The 17,283-nt window shown below is 44.7% G+C and overlaps 1 long non-coding RNA gene and 1 pseudogene across 2 annotated transcripts in view; both read right to left on the bottom strand.

The window, feature by feature from the left end:
* Positions 1-1,015: 1,015 nt before the first annotated feature.
* LOC309532351 lies at positions 1,016-12,371 on the bottom strand. Its single transcript, XR_014219797.1, has 3 exons — positions 12,028-12,371; positions 2,550-2,622; positions 1,016-2,056 (listed from the first exon to the last, which is right to left on the bottom strand). It is a non-coding gene; the product is annotated as an uncharacterized lncRNA (long non-coding RNA).
* Positions 12,372-15,818: 3,447 nt separating this feature from the next.
* LOC309532953 (homeobox expressed in ES cells 1 pseudogene) overlaps positions 15,819-17,283 on the bottom strand; it is a 40,054-nt pseudogene continuing 38,589 nt past the window's right edge. Inside the window, exon 4 of the transcript XR_014224716.1 lies at positions 15,819-15,869. The product of XR_014224716.1 is annotated as a homeobox expressed in ES cells 1 pseudogene (transcript). The remainder of the gene's footprint in view (positions 15,870-17,283) is intronic.

Here is a 17,283-nt window from a genome sequence, read left to right as displayed (position 1 = left end):
ATGACCCATCCATCAGGGTATTGAGAGAGCTACATGCTTAATTAACATAACAGCTTAACATAACAGCTTAATAAACATTAACAGCACCTGCTAAACTGCTTCACAGCTGTAAAACTAGGTCATGTTATTTGCTCTGGCCCTCAAAGCCATACACATCCTGTGAAACAATAATGAGCCTTATATTTAAAGAAACCATTCAACACTTGCTTCTGGTTTGCCTTCCTTCTCTTCTTTTATAAAACAAAAAATGGGCCAGGTTTTGTGTGTCAAAAAGGTTGCTTTTGCTGGAGAAGTTGGATCAACAAGTGTTTTTTTTCTCTTTTTATTTCCCTGCCTGCAAATTGTTAATGAATGGCAGCCTCTGATTGGCTATGGTTCCAGGAGGGAGAGTTTAAAAGGAGAGGTTTTGGAGAGACAGTTAGTTTGAGAGGGTTGGTTGAAGTGGGTTGGAATTGTGGTTGGAGAGGGTGGGAGATAGGTAGGGAGACAGGCTAGGAGACAGGCTGAGGTATAAAGAATGAATGGGAGAAAGAGTTGGCTCTGGAAAAAACAACTTCCACTCTGAGCGTATTGTGAAGGACAGACTGTGGTGTCCTGTAGGAGGAATAGACCGGAATTTTACTGGGAGGCAGAGGTTGAGCCAGGAGAAGTAGGAGCTGGAAAGGAACAGCCTACTTGGGAATCAAACCTAGTCTATAGCAGAGAGATAGACTCTTCTAAGGAAAGGGATGAAACTCCCAGACCCAGTGAAGGGAGGGAGTGTGGAGAGCCCTGTGGTCTACATCTGAAGGCAGCCCTGTTTAGGGAAGCTTTTAATGTTTGAAGTATTACAGTATTTTAATATTTTTTTGGAAGCCACCCAGAGTGGCTGGGGAAGCCCAGCCAGATGGGCAGAGTATAAATAATTATTTATTTTATTTTATTTTATTTTATTAATTTTTAGAATGGACCTCCAGAACGAGTTAAGTTTGTAACCAGAGGTGCCACTGTATTATTTAAAGTACCTCAGGAGCAGGATTGTTAAAGGGGGTGGATAACTGAAATAAAGTATCACCAGAAAAAAGAACCAAACTGAACCAAACCAATAATGCAAAAACAACTGAGGACAAATTTAAAGTGAAATCGCACTGTATTTCTGAACTAACCTAAGTTGAATCCATTTGTGTTATATACTATCTTGCCTTAAATAAATCTTTATTGTTTATTTAAAGAAAACCTATCTGAGACTCCAACTTACTAGTTACCCCTTCACAAAGGTCCTCCACAGGATACTCTGGGGCTAGAATTTTTAAGGGAAAAGGGAAAGAAACCTTCAGCTAAAGGGTTGTTCAGTGAGGTGGGGGCAATTTATCTAAGTGAGAGCGGGCCCAACGGCATGAGAGGAAAAAGTGCCGTCGCGTCCGTCACATTTTGTCCTCAGCATTTCTAGCACACGAAAGGAGTCAAAAGTGCTGGCTTCCTGCATGTCACATTTTCCAGAGAAGCCAGAAAAAGGGCTGCCGTGATGGAGAGGAGTGGGAGGGACCTGGTGCCAGAATATCACAAGTGCCAGGCTCTGCTGATCTCGCAGCTGCCTCCCTCTGAAAAGCAGGGGTAAGCACATTGTCTCTGCCAAAGAATACTAGAAGCAGCCATTTATCCCCTCACGGAGCTACAATTCCTGGCACCTTTATGGGTCCCAGGATTGTTTTAAAGGACCATTAAATGTATGGTGTGCCTGCAGTCCAGAAGTGTAGGTGGATGGGGCTTGCATGCTTGGGCCATCTGGATTTGTTTCTCATAATGTTATGCGATGCTTTGCACATTTTAAGTATATTGCTATTACTGCAATTTAAAGCACAGGGGAAGTTTCAATTTAAATAAATTACTCCCAACTGTTTCCCCATGCGTATATTTTCAGAACGTATGTAGATGAATGTAAATTACATATTCCCTGGGAGGACATGCATAGTAATTAGTTGCTACTTGACTTTCTATGAGAAGGCTTGCTGTTGCTGAGCCCAACCAACCTTAACTTCATTCTATGCTGTAGTGGTAGCAGAGGGAAACATGCAGCCTTTTGTAAAAAAAAATAAGGCTCTGTGCTTTAGCCTGATGTGACTTGGTTGATTACTTACTTAATACTAATGATTACTAAATCTATTTCACCTGCCTACAGGAATTAATGACCTACAATGAAATTTTGGAATAAACATATTAAGTGGTTATTTACTCGTGTTGGAAGAGGGTAGGACCTCTGGTGGAGGACACATCATGCTCCTTCTGGGATAGGTTTCTCACCTTTGGTCCCCACCCTGCACTCAGCTCTCACCTGTGGCTCCTAGAAGCCGTCAGCATGCGACAGCAGCAACACCCTGGGAATGGCTTTGACTGGCTAGCTAAACCAGGGGAGGGTAGCTGATAGGTCTCAAGCCCTTGGTGAGTTAGGGACTTCCCTTGCATGTGGAGATAGTCTCCAGCTGTTTGAGCAGACGAGACCAATAGTGGGTCTTGAAGTTTTGCAAGAGCTGCCTGTTGCAAAGTTGCATCTGTGTGGGCATTTTCGTTACCTGAGCAGCATGTTGCAGAGAGGAGCAATCTGCTGGAGCTGTCTGAATTTGTTCCCAGAAGATCTGCATTTAACTAAGAGGAAATGAAAGGATGAAGAAATCAGATAATAGGATTATCATTGCATCAGAATATGAAGGTGTAATTTTGAGAGGGATTACAACTTGGCACGAGCATGCAAGTTGCTACATGCAGTGGCCTGATTCTTAGAGAATTTTTTTTTTTTTTACATTCATCAGAGCGAAAAGATTAAAATGTCTTCAGCTGTTGATGCAATGGGACATGCTGTTGATGCAGTGCAACACCCACAAATGAGAAACATTTCCTCCTTGACTGTTTATTGTTGTTTTTAAGTATACTTAAGTGCAATTGAAGACACAGTCCAGCAAAAGACTAGTTCTCTAGTCAGAGTAAGAGGGGAATGATATGAGGGAGAGCAGCTGAAGCATCCCTGAATGGGAGAATGAGCTGTTTAAATCCAGGTTGAGCTAGGCTGTTCTTTCCCTGCTGGTATGCATCCATCCTTCCTTTAAAAAAAATAAAAATTCATTATCTGCATTCTGCTGTCAATGTGCATGCCTCTTTACTAATAAAACAGCCAGATCTAAGTCCTGCTGAGCTTCCAGTGTACTATTCAGCCCAGGGAAGGAAGGCTTGGGATGAGAACTGGAGGGAACATGTATCCTTTCTGGAGGGAGAACATGGAACACATCTCCTGGGCTGCCAATTTCTCCCCAAAGCCTTCTACATGATGATGAGTGAGCTGAAGGGACTCACCTGTAGGAATGTTCCCTCTCACTTTGCCTGCTAGGCAGGAGATGTTATCATTTCTCAAACATTTCTCAATACAGTATAAGACAGGGCATTTGCAACTGTTCCCATCCATTTGCTCCTCTACCTTGTCTTTCACCTGCCTCACTTGAGGAATGCTATGGACTGGGAGCTGTGAGGAGCGTCCAAACATTGAGGGGGCCCAACACCTCACTAACAAATATTGTGGGGGGCTCAAAGGGGTCCAGCCCCTAGGAGTCAGCGCTCCTGAGGGAAGACAAGCCATGTGGGGAACTGCTTATCCCCCACCCTCTTCTCTCAAATATCATGCCGATAATTATGTTCAGAATTTGGGCTTCTGGGCTACACAGACACAAAACTGCTTGTTTCTAGAAACCTGTTGCTCTCGGAAGGATGGGGCCTGGTGCTCCCAGGCTGCAGCTCTGCGGATGACCTTAACCCATCCAAAGCTGCAGGGAACTAAAGCACATTATGAAAGCCTTGCCCTGGTTGGCTTCTCCTTGGGGGGGCAGGATGAGGAGGGGGAGCAAGGAGTAAAAAAGGAAATAAACGAGTGGTGGTTTCTCCAGTCAAGTACTGGTATTTTGATACTATACTATACTGAAATATTTACCTAAATGTTTCTTTGATTGTCCTTGAATTTTCCTGCTGCTCTTGCCACCCCCTCCTGCAACAGCAGTGTGGCGTGCCACACCTTTTGAGAACCACTGTATTAAGCCTGAAATGGAGGACACTGCGACAAGCTCGGTGCCTCAGTTACCACTCGCGCTGACTTGCCTGCTCTCTCTTACATATATTTCCCTGAACAACCCTTAAAACAAATGCTAACTATCCCAGAGTATCCTGTGGGGGACCTTGGTGTGGGGGATAACCAATAAGCTGGAGTCTCAAGCAGATGTTTTTAAAACAACAATGAAGATTTATTTTAAAACAAGGTATTATAATACAAGTGGAGAAACTTAGGTTACTTCAGAATTAATAAGCTAGTTTTCTGAATTTGTTTCACAGAGGTTTCGGCTTTTTAGTTTGGTTCCTTTCTGAGCGGCACTTTCCATCCGGTAAAAAGGTAAAGGTAAAGGGACCCCTGACCATTAGGTCCAGTCGTGGCCGACTCTGGGGTTGCGGCGCTCATCTCGCTTTATTGGCCAAGGGAGCCAGCGTACAGCTTCCGGGTCATGTGGCCAGCATGACTAAGCTGCTTCTGGCGAACCAGAGCAGTGCACGGAAACGCCGTTTACCTTCCCGCCAGAGTGGTACCTATTTATCTACTTGCACTTTGACATGCTTTCAAACTGCTAGGTTGGCAGGAGCAAGGACCGAGCAACGGGAGCTCACCCCGTCACAGGGATTCGAACCGCCGACCTTCTGATCGGCAAATCCTAGGCTTTGTGGTTTAACCCACAGCGCCACCCACGTCCCTTTCCTTCTGGTACCCACCCCTTTAACAAATCCAACTCCTGAGGTAACTTTCAGTAATAGTCTTAAGGGCTCACAACCCCACTTCCTTAACTGGGTTTTGGGAGTCTAGAGACCTAAGTAAATTGATCCTTTTTCAGCTACTTCTCCTGTCTCTCCCTCAGTCTCCCAGCAAGATCCAGTCCTCTTACTCCTGCAAGACATTACACTCGGTCTTTCTCTGTACACTCGGAGTGGATGTTTTCTCCTGAACCAACTACTCTCCCTCCTCAGTACTCTGTATATTTCAACCTGTCTCCTAACCTAACTCCCAACCTTTCCAACCCCAATTCCATCCCCCTCCACAACCACAATTCTATACCAACCTTACTAACTATCTCCCTCCTGGAGCCAATCAGAGGCTGCTGTTCTTTAACCATTTGCTGGCAGGAGATAAAAGTAAAAAGAAATACTTGTGGAACCAACTTTTCTGTCACAGACACCATGTCCTAGTAGGGGCTTTTCAGTCTCCTCCCTTCAGTGGCAAATCAGCCCACAGGCTATTCAGGAAAGTCAGAGAATCTTCTGGACTTGCATTCCATGATGCGTGAGGAGCTGCTGCCAAATGTGGGTAATCCTTCCCACTTCCCTTCCTCCCCACTTCCGCTTTTAGCATTATTCTGGACTTGTTTGGATCCCCATCTGCTTGGCATTCACCCAGAGGCAAGATTAAGGGTGGTGTCGCGGTATGGAAATGGATACACAAAGAGTCTCCTATGAATTTTAGGATAGGAAGAAATAATTTTAAAACATCCCAAGTCAGTGTGGTGTAGAGGTTAAGAGCGGTAGACTCGTAATCTAGGGAACTGGGTTCGAGTCTCCGCTCCTCCACATGCAGCTTGGGCCAGTCACACTTCTCTGAAGTCTCTCAGCCCCACTCACCTCACAGAGTGATTGTTATGGGGGAGGAAGGGAAAGGAGAATGTTAGCTGCTTTGAGACGCCTTCAGGTTAGTGATAAAGTGGGATATCAAATGCAAACTCTTCTTTCTGCTCAAATCAAGTCTATTGGATGTCAAAAAGCTGACAGAAAGAGGAAACAATGGAATTGTATGTTGAGTTTCCGATAAAGAAATTATGTCCTTGGTTACGACTTCCACATTCTTGAATATGTTCCCCACACATGATTTGGAATCCACATGTTGCCACATCCACAAGTGTGACTAGGGGTGCAGGTGAGAAGAGAAGTGGGCATTCAAAATGACCGCTGCCTTATCCACAAAACTGGCAAGGCCTCCCTCATTTGATGGCACAGCAAAAATTAATTACTCTAATTCACCATATTTTTTGCTGCACAGCTATGCACTAATTTTGGATTGATAAGAACAGTTAAGAGCTCGGAAGGGAAAGGGTTTTATCTCTATAGAAGCTTCTCTGAGAAGTGAGAGAGGATTGTGGGGGTTTTTTGCTAAAGAGATTACATTTATTGCAGGAATTGGATGCTTTAGTTGAGATTCTTGAATTGCAGGGGATTGGCCTAGATGACACTTAGGGTCCCTTCCAACTTTGCAATTCTATGATTCTTTTTACTCCATAGATATAATCTAATCAAAATGTACATTATAAAAACAATTATTTACTTATATAACATGGTGTTCAGGATAATCAGCTATAGGTTGGCACGGTTTAAAGTGAGCCCCAGAAAAAGCTTTCAAGACCGGGTATTGAATGTACACTATTATTTTATCAATTAATGCATAGCCTTTCACATAATTCTCTTGTCCCAATAGTTTCATATGGATTTTAAACAACACTGGAGATATATCGTGCCCTGTAGCACCCCACAACTGAAGAGACAGAGGGTTGAGAAACACTCATCCAATTCTGTCTTCTGGAATTGCCCATTATCTCAAGACTGGAACCAGTGCAGATTTATGCTCCAGGGACCCATCTTCTGTAGACAGACCAGGAGGATGCCATGGCTGATGGTATCAAAAGCCAATGTGAGAGACTGCTGAAGCAGCGGTGTTGCACCTCATCACTCTCCTAACAGAGCTCATCTAACAGGACGGCCAAGGCAAATTTAGTCCAAATTTAGTAGCCCCCTCTTGGCCTCACTGATGTGGTCCAATGAGTTTTCACAGCATCAGACTGGGCTAACTCAGCAATACATTGCAGCCAGCACACAACTGTGTAGATGCACTGTGGAAATGCTAATTGACAGACAGCAATTTGCCGTGTCATGAGGCTCTGCTATCAAGACACTGCTCATAACAGCAATATGAGACTCGGAATCAATGGCAACTTCTGCAAGACAGATTGCTCTTCTTACAAACTGATACAGTTTCCTTAACTTTTTATGTTGGAAGAGATTGTCTTAATATCTGCAGCTCCAGAATCTGGGTTTCCAGAACGTTTATTTATCTGCCAAATAATATTTATTAGTTTTCCAATTTTTTAACAGACCAATGCCAGGTTACATCTATCTATCTATCTATCTATCTATCTATCTATCTATCTATCTATCTATGTCTGTCTGTCCCTCATTCCCATTTATCTTCACAACAATTTTCTGAGGTAGGTTAGGCTGAGCTATAAGTGGCTTAAGTCTACCCAGTGATCTTCGTGGCTCAATTAGCGCTTGAACCCATGTCTCCATGCATTCTAACCACTACACACTGTTCTGTCATAGGTGATAACTACAAAGAGTTTTTCTGTGCATGTGCAGATTGTCCTTTTACCCTCAAGCAGTTGCAACCTATCCATATTTATTTAAGAGTGAAGAGGTCAGGTGTCATGGTCCCCAAGCAAACATGACCTCTCTTTTCTAAAAATGAAGCATTGTTGCAGGCAGCATCATGGGCATAGCCTGGATTTTTGTTTGGGGGGGGCAGGACTTTTGTTAGGAGGTGCAGAACCGGCATGATTGGTTAGAACAGAGACTTTATTTGCCATAGCATCAAAGGACAAACACATATAAATATAACCTCGGAGGGATGGTCAGGACAGGGAGAAAGATAATAATAACCAGATGCAGATAAATTAATAATCTCAGTACTTTAAACTTGGCAGAGGTAATAAAATAATAATAATAAAACATAATGATAATAAGATCCTAGGTGAGGAATCCGGGTGATGACACTGATGTCATTCAGATAGCAGCTCTCAGTCTCATTGCTCCCTCGATAAATTTGGCAACCTTCTCTGTTGTCGAGCTGTTCTGGTCGGCTAGGAGTGAGAACAATTTGGCTTCACAAGAGCGACCCGGGATGGCAGATAGGAGGGGCGTGATGGTCTCGTCCCTGAGATCTTTATATAGGGAGCAAGATAAAAGAACATGTGTGACACAGTCTCCACGTATCCAGCTCCACGGGGGCAGAGCCGGTTCTCGAATGAATTTTTTTGATATTTACCTTCAAGAACAGCTGAGGGTAACATATTTTGTCTGGCCAGTGTAAAGATCCACCTGAGTTTTGGAATGGTTAAGGTAGACAAATAAGGTGCCCGAGAATCAAAGTGGGAGGGGGGGGCAGATAAGCGTACCAAGCACTAAATTTCTTAATATAGGCCAGATTATTCTGCTGCTCAATATCCTTCATGTGCTGGTCAGTAATGGTTTTTGCCTTGGGGAGACCAATTTTCAGGAGATGCTGTGCTTGGAGGCCACATGTAAGTAGTTTTTGATGCACTACTTTGGACCACCTACTTCTATGAGCATCTTGTGCTACTAGAGGTAGTAGTCCGGATGGGTTTAAATTTAAGCGAAGCCAATAGTTGAATGTTCTTAACCAGGTTCGAGTTTCGACGGAGAGGAGGGCAGTCTCCAGCTGTAGGGCCGCATTTGGTGGGCATGGTGGAACGGCTAGAATCTGTCTTAAGAATTTAGACTGGACCGTTTCAAGTGTGCGGCAATGATTTCCCGTCCAGATTTGGGCCCCGTAGAGTAATTGCGCCAAGGGTTTTGCTTGAAAGACCTCCAGAGCTGCTGGAATATGTCTGCCCCCCTTTGTAAAGTAAAAGCGAGACAGTATTTTGGCGCTTTGAGATGCTTTTTCCCTAGCATATTTATGATGGGCCTCCTAGGCCCCTGTTGACTCAAACTACTCCGAGGTATTTGAAAATTTAGACCTGATTGTCCATCTCCCATCTGTGATGTCTGTGTCTCCTAGCGAAGACCATGACTTTGTTTTTTTGGTGCTTAACCACCAGTTGATCTCTCCTGCAGTAGGCTGAAAATTCTCTTAGTAGCCTTTTGAGGCCTACTTTAGTTCGTGATAAGAGAACCGCGTCGTCCGCATAGAGGAGCGCTGAAATTGATTGTTCGCCCTTACCATACACCAGCGGGGGCTGCAATTGGTCTTCCGAATCTACACATTTAAAGGCGCCTCCTGCTGACCTCTTGTCCACTAGGCACTTGGGGGATATAGGCCGTGTGTGTGAGCCTTCCGTAGTCTCAACATGGGCCTCCTTTTTGGTCAATCTGCTTCTCAAGGTGTCCAGTCTGACCAAGATTTCCTTTTGGGCTGGCATCTGCAGTGACCAGAACCGATTTATTAGGGCAAGTTCTTCTATGTAGAAAGAGTCCTCTCTGTCGTTCAAATGAAGTTGAGTCTCAGTAGGGGCTATGTTTTCCTGCTGGTGCACTAAGCTCTGGTTTTGCTGGTTTTGTTGCATGTGCACTCTATCGTTTTGTTCCTCTGTTCCTGGTCTCCCTTCCTTCTTGGCCACCAGTAGGGAGGTTAGCGGGGCTCTGTTTTCAAATAATCTTAATAAATCTATTCCTTTCTTTAAAAATAGATTTCTTGTTCTAAAGATGAAGTTGACCAGATTATGATCTGTGAAAGTGACTGAATGTCCATCTTGATATAGGTAGTCTATCATGGAACTTTGAAGTGTCAGGCATAGCCCTAATGGCTTTAGCCCAAACGCAGCAGAGTTTTCCTGCACAGCGAAGAAGCTAGTTGAGGTGGAAATGACTAGTCAGCTAGACTCAGAATAAGTATTTACAGGATTTATTAAAAGGGGGGGGGGGAAACCAGCAGAGCAAATAAAACCTTTCTCTCTCTCTCTCTTAACCATACACAGCACTCCTACTCCTTCAACACACCTAACACACCAAACTGTGCTAGCATTCCTAGATAACAGAGTTGAGTGCTGGTCGTTAACCAATCAGTGTAAATAGTTTCTAGGTCAAGCAGACCTTGGCTTTCTGCCAAGAGTAAATTGACACTGCCTTGAGTTAATTGTGTGAAGCCAGAATGTGTAAGTTTTCATGAGAATCAATTAACAGAAACTGAACAGTCTATACTGTCTGTCGGTTGCTTTAACTGCCCCAGGTAGAATGTTGTTTATAATAGTCAGCAAGTGCCTCACGCAGTCAGTCCCTGTGTGTGGACCCAGTGGTTTTGGATAGTTCATTAATACCATCTTTTCCAGGCTTAGGACCAGGATCCATTCTTTCTTTCTACAGGGGGCTTGGAGTTCCCGCGGGTTCCCGTCTATGTTGGAGATCCCCGACTTACTTCTGTTTGCAGTTGCTACAGGGGTCCAAGGTGGATTCAAGACAGGAGCATCCAGCTGTAGTTTGGTTGCTTTTGTCAGGCTGGGCGAACACGGGGAGAACAGCTGTGGGGGGGGGGCTTATTTCTTTGAATGTACTTGGGGAATTATTTTCACATATGGGGAGGGGTTTGGTCTTTGGCGAGTCTCCCTTGTCGATCTCTTTGGTGCCTTGAGCTTTGATTTTTTGTGTGGATATAGGAGGTGATGATAATAAGTTGAAGAGTTTCTGCCACTGTTTTTAACTGATGTGTTGGGTTTTTCTAGACGGCTTAAAATTTTTAATGTTTTTAGTTTTCCTCATCTTGGGTTCCGGTTTACTTTTGCGTGAGTTCTTTTTGGGTGGTATGTGGATTCTAGCATCTGAGTCCAGGGAATGATCTGTGGCTCTTTTTGCTTGTTTGAAATTCTCCACAAGCGTCAGGAGTAGGCCATTTGTTACTGCTAGGAAGTTTTTTATATTGTAGATGTCTGTGCGTATCTGATCTATTTGATCATGTAACTAGTCACCCCTCTCTTCTATACTGTTGGCATTCGCTGTGGGCTGAGGGTCTTGCTGGTTTTCCCTGAGATTCTGAATTGATTTTTGGTACTCGAGGTCATTGGGGTTGGGGGAATTGGTCAACAAGGCGTTCTCAACTAGGTCCAGTTCCTGCGCCCAGCTCATGGAATAATTTGGTCTTTCATGCTCAGTTTGTAAGTCTTTGCGTTGTATTGACCAATCCAGCACAGTAGGGGCAATTTCTTTTGGAGTGCTCTCGTGCTGTAGATTCTTATTCCCTTCTTTATGGGGGAAGTAATTGGTGATTTTACTTTGCTTCCTTCGGGGCTCCCACTCCCCCTGAGGTGATATTGGTGCAATTCCCAGGACCATATAGTTCTTTCTTGTAAGGACCATGTTGAGCGTGGAAAAAGGTAATTGGGAGCAGTTTGCTGGAATCTTAGTCCTGGTTTTTTTGGCTTCACTTGGCTCAATCACAAGATGGATTATGTTTATCTTCCAGTTTCCCACCTTCGAAAGGTGGGGAGGGTTGTTTTACAAGCAAGGTTTCATGCTTGTCCCTTATCTCGGTGGGCCTCTAGGGTTTCTGCTCCCTTTTCCATCTTTAGTTCTCAGCTTTGGGGCTTTTAACGCTTCTGTCTTGTGGTGCCTTCCCCCTTATATTTGCGAGCAAAAATACCGAGGCTGTCTCCAGTACCCTCGTCACCCTCAAATCCTGCATTGGAGAGGGTTGGACTAGATGACCCTCAGGGTCCCTGCCAACTTCACCATTTGATGGTTCTGCTTCAGCACTGTGGAGCAGCTCTCTAGGGTTTCAGGTGGGAGTCTCATCAAGCCCTACTACTTGGGAGACACCAGGAGCTGGACCGGGGACCTTCTGCATGCAAACAACATGTTCTGGCACTAAGTTACAGTGTTTCCCATCACTGCAATAAGGTTTTCCCAGTGGCCAGCAATCTGCAGTGGATCTGTTGGCTCTTGCACCAGCTCATTTCCAGCTTCCATCTCTTTGCTTATGCTTGTATCTATATGGAACTCAGGAATGGGCAGAAAACTTTTCTGTCCTACCAAGCATATGCAGGCAATTTAAAGCACATCACCCACAATGGTCTGCTGGTGTTTGTCTCTAATTACTTTTGCTTTTAATTTTTGATTATATATATATATATATATATATATGCAAATGCAAACCACTGTGATATATTATATCTATCTAATATTGCTTGCTGGTACCTCTTCATGCCTTTAGTTCCCTGTCTTGCTGCCATGAAGACGCAGTGATGGGAAACAGTTCACTGGTGACATTTCTGCTAACTGAACAATTGTAAATACAGCTGAGCCACAAGAGAAGTAAAAGGAAGCTATTCTGGGAAGTGCAGCACCTTCCCACATTTTGTGGGATAAACGTCTGTTTCCGTGGTCTGCCGATATGAACAGGACCCTTGCAATGTTGCCAGCAGCTTCTTGTTCTCCTGATCTCTGTCCATCCAGGCTGCTAAAGCTGACAAGTGTATCCAGCGGCCTGCTCCCTTTGGTCAAGCAGTACAGGTACATACATCCCTGAAGAAACCTATGTGACGAAAAAGTTGGTTTTGCTGGACAGGTTGGATCAACAAGTGTTTCTTTCTTTTTTTCCTGCCTGCAAATTGTTAATGAACGGCAGCCTCTGATTGGCCGTGGTTCCAGGAGGGAGAGTTCAAAAGGAGAGGTTCTGGAGAGACAGTTAGTTTGAGAGGGTTGGAATTGTGGTTGGAGAGGGTGGGAGATAGGTAGGGAGACAGGTTAGGAGACAGGCTGAGGTATAAAGAGTGAATGGGAGAAAGAGTTGGCTCTGGGAAAAACAACTTCCACTCTGAGCGTATTGTGAAGGACAGAGTGTGGTGTCCTGTAGGAGGAATAGACCGGAATTTTACTGGGAAGCAGAGGCTGAGCCAGGAGAATAGGAGCTGGAAAGGAACAGCCTACTTGGGACTCAAATCTAGTCTGGAGGGGAGAGATAGATAGATCAATTGGGGGGGGGGGAATTCTGTGCAGTGTTTGAGCTGGCAAGTAGTTTGAGGAGAAAGGATACACACCTGGTGCTTCAGAGATATGCCTGCCCTCACTGTAGTCTTATTCTTATCCTGAATGCAATTGTAGGACAGCCAAGCAGAGCAGTTTCCCAAGTTATCATTCTCTTAGGATTGCTTCACACACTATTTCGATAGATATCTGAATGATCAGCAAATCCATGTAAATTTCAATTCAGATAGAGCTATTCATGACATCATAGATGTTAACATGGTGATCAAAGTTCTCTGTCAATAGTGTAATCACATTGATGAAGCAATACTCAAGAGTTTAAGTATTAACTGGTCAGGGTGGCACAATAATTTTGTCTGGATAAATAGAAACTTCTCTAGAGAGCAACATTTTGGAACAAAAATGAGGTTCACATTTAACAAATAAATAATAAGCTCCAACCTCCCACTAAACTACACTTTTAAAAGCTACAATCCTAAAATCATCGAACTTTCCCCCCTTGCAGTTTGCCTTTGCTGTTTTATTACATTTTTAATGTATGCTTATTGTTTTGATATATTGATGTAAACCACTTTGTGAGGTTCATTTCAGAAGCAGTACATAAGTAAATGAAATGGTAGGGATTGAGAGGGAGGTATTTCTGACTAAATGGATCTGTCTTGATTTATAATAATTAAAAATCATGATTAACAAAAAACAAAAGAGAACAAAGAACTTCCACGCAGAGGCGGATTTCGGGTAGCGCAGCCCCCGCCCCCCCCCCGCTGAGCCTGGAGGGGCCAGAGGGGAGCAGAAGGATGGAGGAATGAAAGGAGCAGAATGGGAGGCGAGAGGGGGCAGCCTTCCTCAGAGGCCAGAGATGCTAATGCCCTTATCTCGCCTCCTGGGTGGGTCCCCCCTGCGGGGTGGGGTGGGGGGGTCATTGTGTGAAGAGGGAGCGAAGAGGAGACCGAGGGGAGGGGGCGGGGGGAGAAGCGGGGAGACCAGGGAGAAGGAGGAGAAGGAGGAGGGCGCCTGGTGTGACGCCGCAGGGGAAGGCGTGGCCAAAGGGCGCCAAGGCAAGACAGCTCCCCAGGCGCCACCACAGGGCGCGGCGGCGCCATCTTTTCTCAGGCGTGTATATACCGTATTTGGCGGCGTATTAGCGTGTTGGTCTGAGGCCAGGCAGGATTCAAATCCCTGCATAAACACATACACACACACCACAATCCCTGCACGCACGCACACCACAATCCCTATACACCCCCCCACACCCACACCCCCTCCTACCAGCCCCGAAGCTCCCTCGGGTGCCTTGGCGCCAGTCGCCGCCTCTCCGGCTGGTCTCCCTCGCGGGGGTGTCGGGGGCTGAGAGGGAAGAAGGAGGTGGGCCGCCTCAAGGTCCCAGGGGGGAGAAGGTGGGGTCCTAGGAGCCAACTCTTGGGCCCAGTCCCTTGCCCCCCCCCATCTTCTATTCAAGTGGGCGCCCCTGGGTGGGATAAAAATAGAGAAATAAGCTCGTGGAAGTGAAACCCGGTTTCAGAACCATTTGGCTGGAAAGCAAATCCTGAACTGCATAAGCAGAATTGGTCCCTTGTCTGGTTGTCAGAAACTCAGCAAGGATTAGCTTGGTTTAAGATCAGGGACAAGAGGAAATACTGAATGATGACGTGATAATGTGTAGCATTATAAACAGACTGGAATCTTGTAAGGCATTCCCAATACTCTCAAATAGCATCCTCATTTAACCTTTTGAATTCCATGATTTAACCCAATGTCTGAGTCGCATCATCAAGCTACTGAGCATTTTGATTTGGGTGAACTCTTCCTTCGTGGAAGTTGCACGCAAATGCAGAGAGGGGATCCAGCAGAACCAACCCCTTTCTGTATTCATGCAACATTTCAAAAAGGGAGTGCATTATGTAGCATGGCAGGCAGGGCTCAGAAAAATCCATCCCCATAGAATCACATGCACAAACACACACATATATATCTATATCCATATATGGTTTATTGTTTTCTGCAAAAAGTACAAAAATACATTGTGCTTACAACACAATGCATCAAACATTTAACAACAAAACAAATAAATAGCAAACCAAGAAACCAATAGTAATAATAAATAATTATAATAAAATAATAACAATAATGAACAGTTTATACTTATACCCAAATTAAAATAACCGCCAACCCCAACTAAACATTTAACCCACATCAACCCGAAAAAAGCAAAAGCAAAATTGTAACATTTTGAAACATTTCCCCAATTGTTCCAACCCCAGATTTTGACTGTGGCCCTTATTTGAACAAGTGGTCAATTGTTCAGCTTTTATTTTTGATTTCAATATACAAGTGCTCTTAGCTTGCTTGGGCAAAGGGAAGAGAATGCTTCAGTAAAGGGAAAGCCAGATGATGATCCCAGACAAAGGCATTAAAATAACAAACTTTATTGAAAAACTGTAAAATGTATTCATATGGATGAGTATATATCGGGAGATATTGAGAGTATATATCGAGAGAAGGGAAGATATTGCTTTGCTGCCCATTTTGGTAATCTTCAGGCAACATTTGCACAGGATTTGCAGCTGGATAATTCCCCATTGCATAAGTGTTCCCCATTGCATGACTGTTCCCCATTGCAGACCAGGGAGTTTTCCTGCTTGATGGAGTACAGAAGTTACCATTCGATAGTGGAGGCTGCCTCATCATCTCTGCATCATAATATGGAACTGGGCAGTTGCTTGCCTGGGAAGTCTCACAAAGCCCTGTTCCACCAACAGCAGCTGGCTGGTAATGAACCGGGTTCAATTCCTGGGAGTTCTGCTGCTGTGTGGCATAGATGGGCTCTGCTGGTTGCGTGGTGCTGAGAGGTGGCTGCCAGAACCCTGCTCCTCCATAGCTTTCGGGATAATGGAAGCTGCGTGGCTGGTAATGTTGCTGTGTCGGACTTCTTGCACTGCTCCTCGGAGTGCTTGGACTTCTTCTGTCAGAGCGGCTATAAGGAGTTGTAGCTTGGTTCCTGATCATTGTTTTGTTGTCAGCTTTATTCTCGCTCTTCTGTTCTGAAACCAGGTCTGAACAAAAGAAAGGAGAGAACAAAATGCCCATTATTTCCAAATGCATAGGTCATAATTTCACTTTCTAGCTCAAAGGACCGCCAAATAATTGTGTCTCGTGTGGTACAATTTTTTCAGTGTGGGAGAACTAGGGATTTGCGGGACATTGGGTAGAAAAGCAATGTTGCTTAACTGTGGTTCCATCTGAATGATGCACATTTGGTCTCTCAATGCAAGGTGCTGAAAGCTGCCATCCTAATAGGAATATCCTATGCACACTCCCTTGGGAGTTCGGTCAGGTGAATCAGGCTATAAAGGCGGCCCAGGAAACCAGATGGTTTTATCCTCAAATTAGGTTGAAACCAGGTCCGTTAAGAGTTTTTACTGTTCAAACCCAGAACCTTTGATATTTGAAAGTATGTGCCTCCAATAATTTGAGTGGGAAGGAAAAGGAAGCCTTAATCAGGAACCAGGATTTCTGAACAAGTATGGGCACAATTTCTTCCTGCAGTTGAAAAGGAGGGGACACAACGCACCCGCCCCTTACAAAAAGCCTTTACATCCACGGTACAACAGCCCCCCCCCCCATAAAACCCCACAAAAACCCAGGAAAGAGGAAGTTGGTTCTTGAATACGGCACCTTTCACGTTAAGCTCGGAGGCATCAGGAAGATCTAACGAAATCGAATGACAACGAAAGAATTATTCTGAGCGATTTAAATTTATCCAGTATTTGCAGTTTAAGGAAGTCCTAGGAACCTCCACTATCCCTTTTCTTAAGTGCACACGATCTTCTTCGATTCCGATGCTCTTCGCCAGCGCCTCCCTAGTCTCGTATTCGGGGTACGGGTTCTCTTCAAACGACTTTTTTAGAAGCTCGACGTGAGATGTGCTAAAAACGGTTCTTTTTTCTCCTATCTCCTCCGGTTTTGGGGTAGCTTCCTCCTGGGAAGAGACAAAGAGGCAAATCTGAAGGAAACGCTCGGCTTCAACTGAAGCGACGCTTGTAGATCTTCCTCCCGACATGGAAAGCTCGGGGCTGCATCGCCTGCACTTTCCCCCAGAAACGGGCGCTGCCTGAGGTTACACTGCGTAAAACGACCCCCGGCTTCAGTGGCAATTCTTTCAAGCGCCCCGCTGACCACCCACCCGTCCGAGCGCAGAAGGGCAAAGCCTTCGCTTTTTACAGGAAGGCTTTTGTACCTGACATTGAAATCCACGCACTTTGTGGCCTTTAAATAAACCTCCGGTTGCTCTGAACAAGGCTTGAATGAAAACAAACCAAATAATTTTCAGTAAGAAGTTTACGCTCTTATTTCTATGCCTGCCTTCGTTTTCCGCAGCCGATCCTAACCACGTTTATTGGGAAATTAAATCGCCGTTTATTTGAAAAAGATTTAACGTTCAGGAAAGTGTGTCCTGTATAGGATTGC

This window comes from Podarcis vaucheri (genome assembly GCF_965113315.1).
Source record: "Podarcis vaucheri genome assembly, chromosome: 5".
NCBI classification, from domain to species: Eukaryota; Metazoa; Chordata; class Lepidosauria; order Squamata; family Lacertidae; genus Podarcis; species Podarcis vaucheri.
The sequence above is the reverse complement of the archived record's forward strand: the minus strand, read 5'-3'. Positions and strand labels throughout refer to the sequence as shown.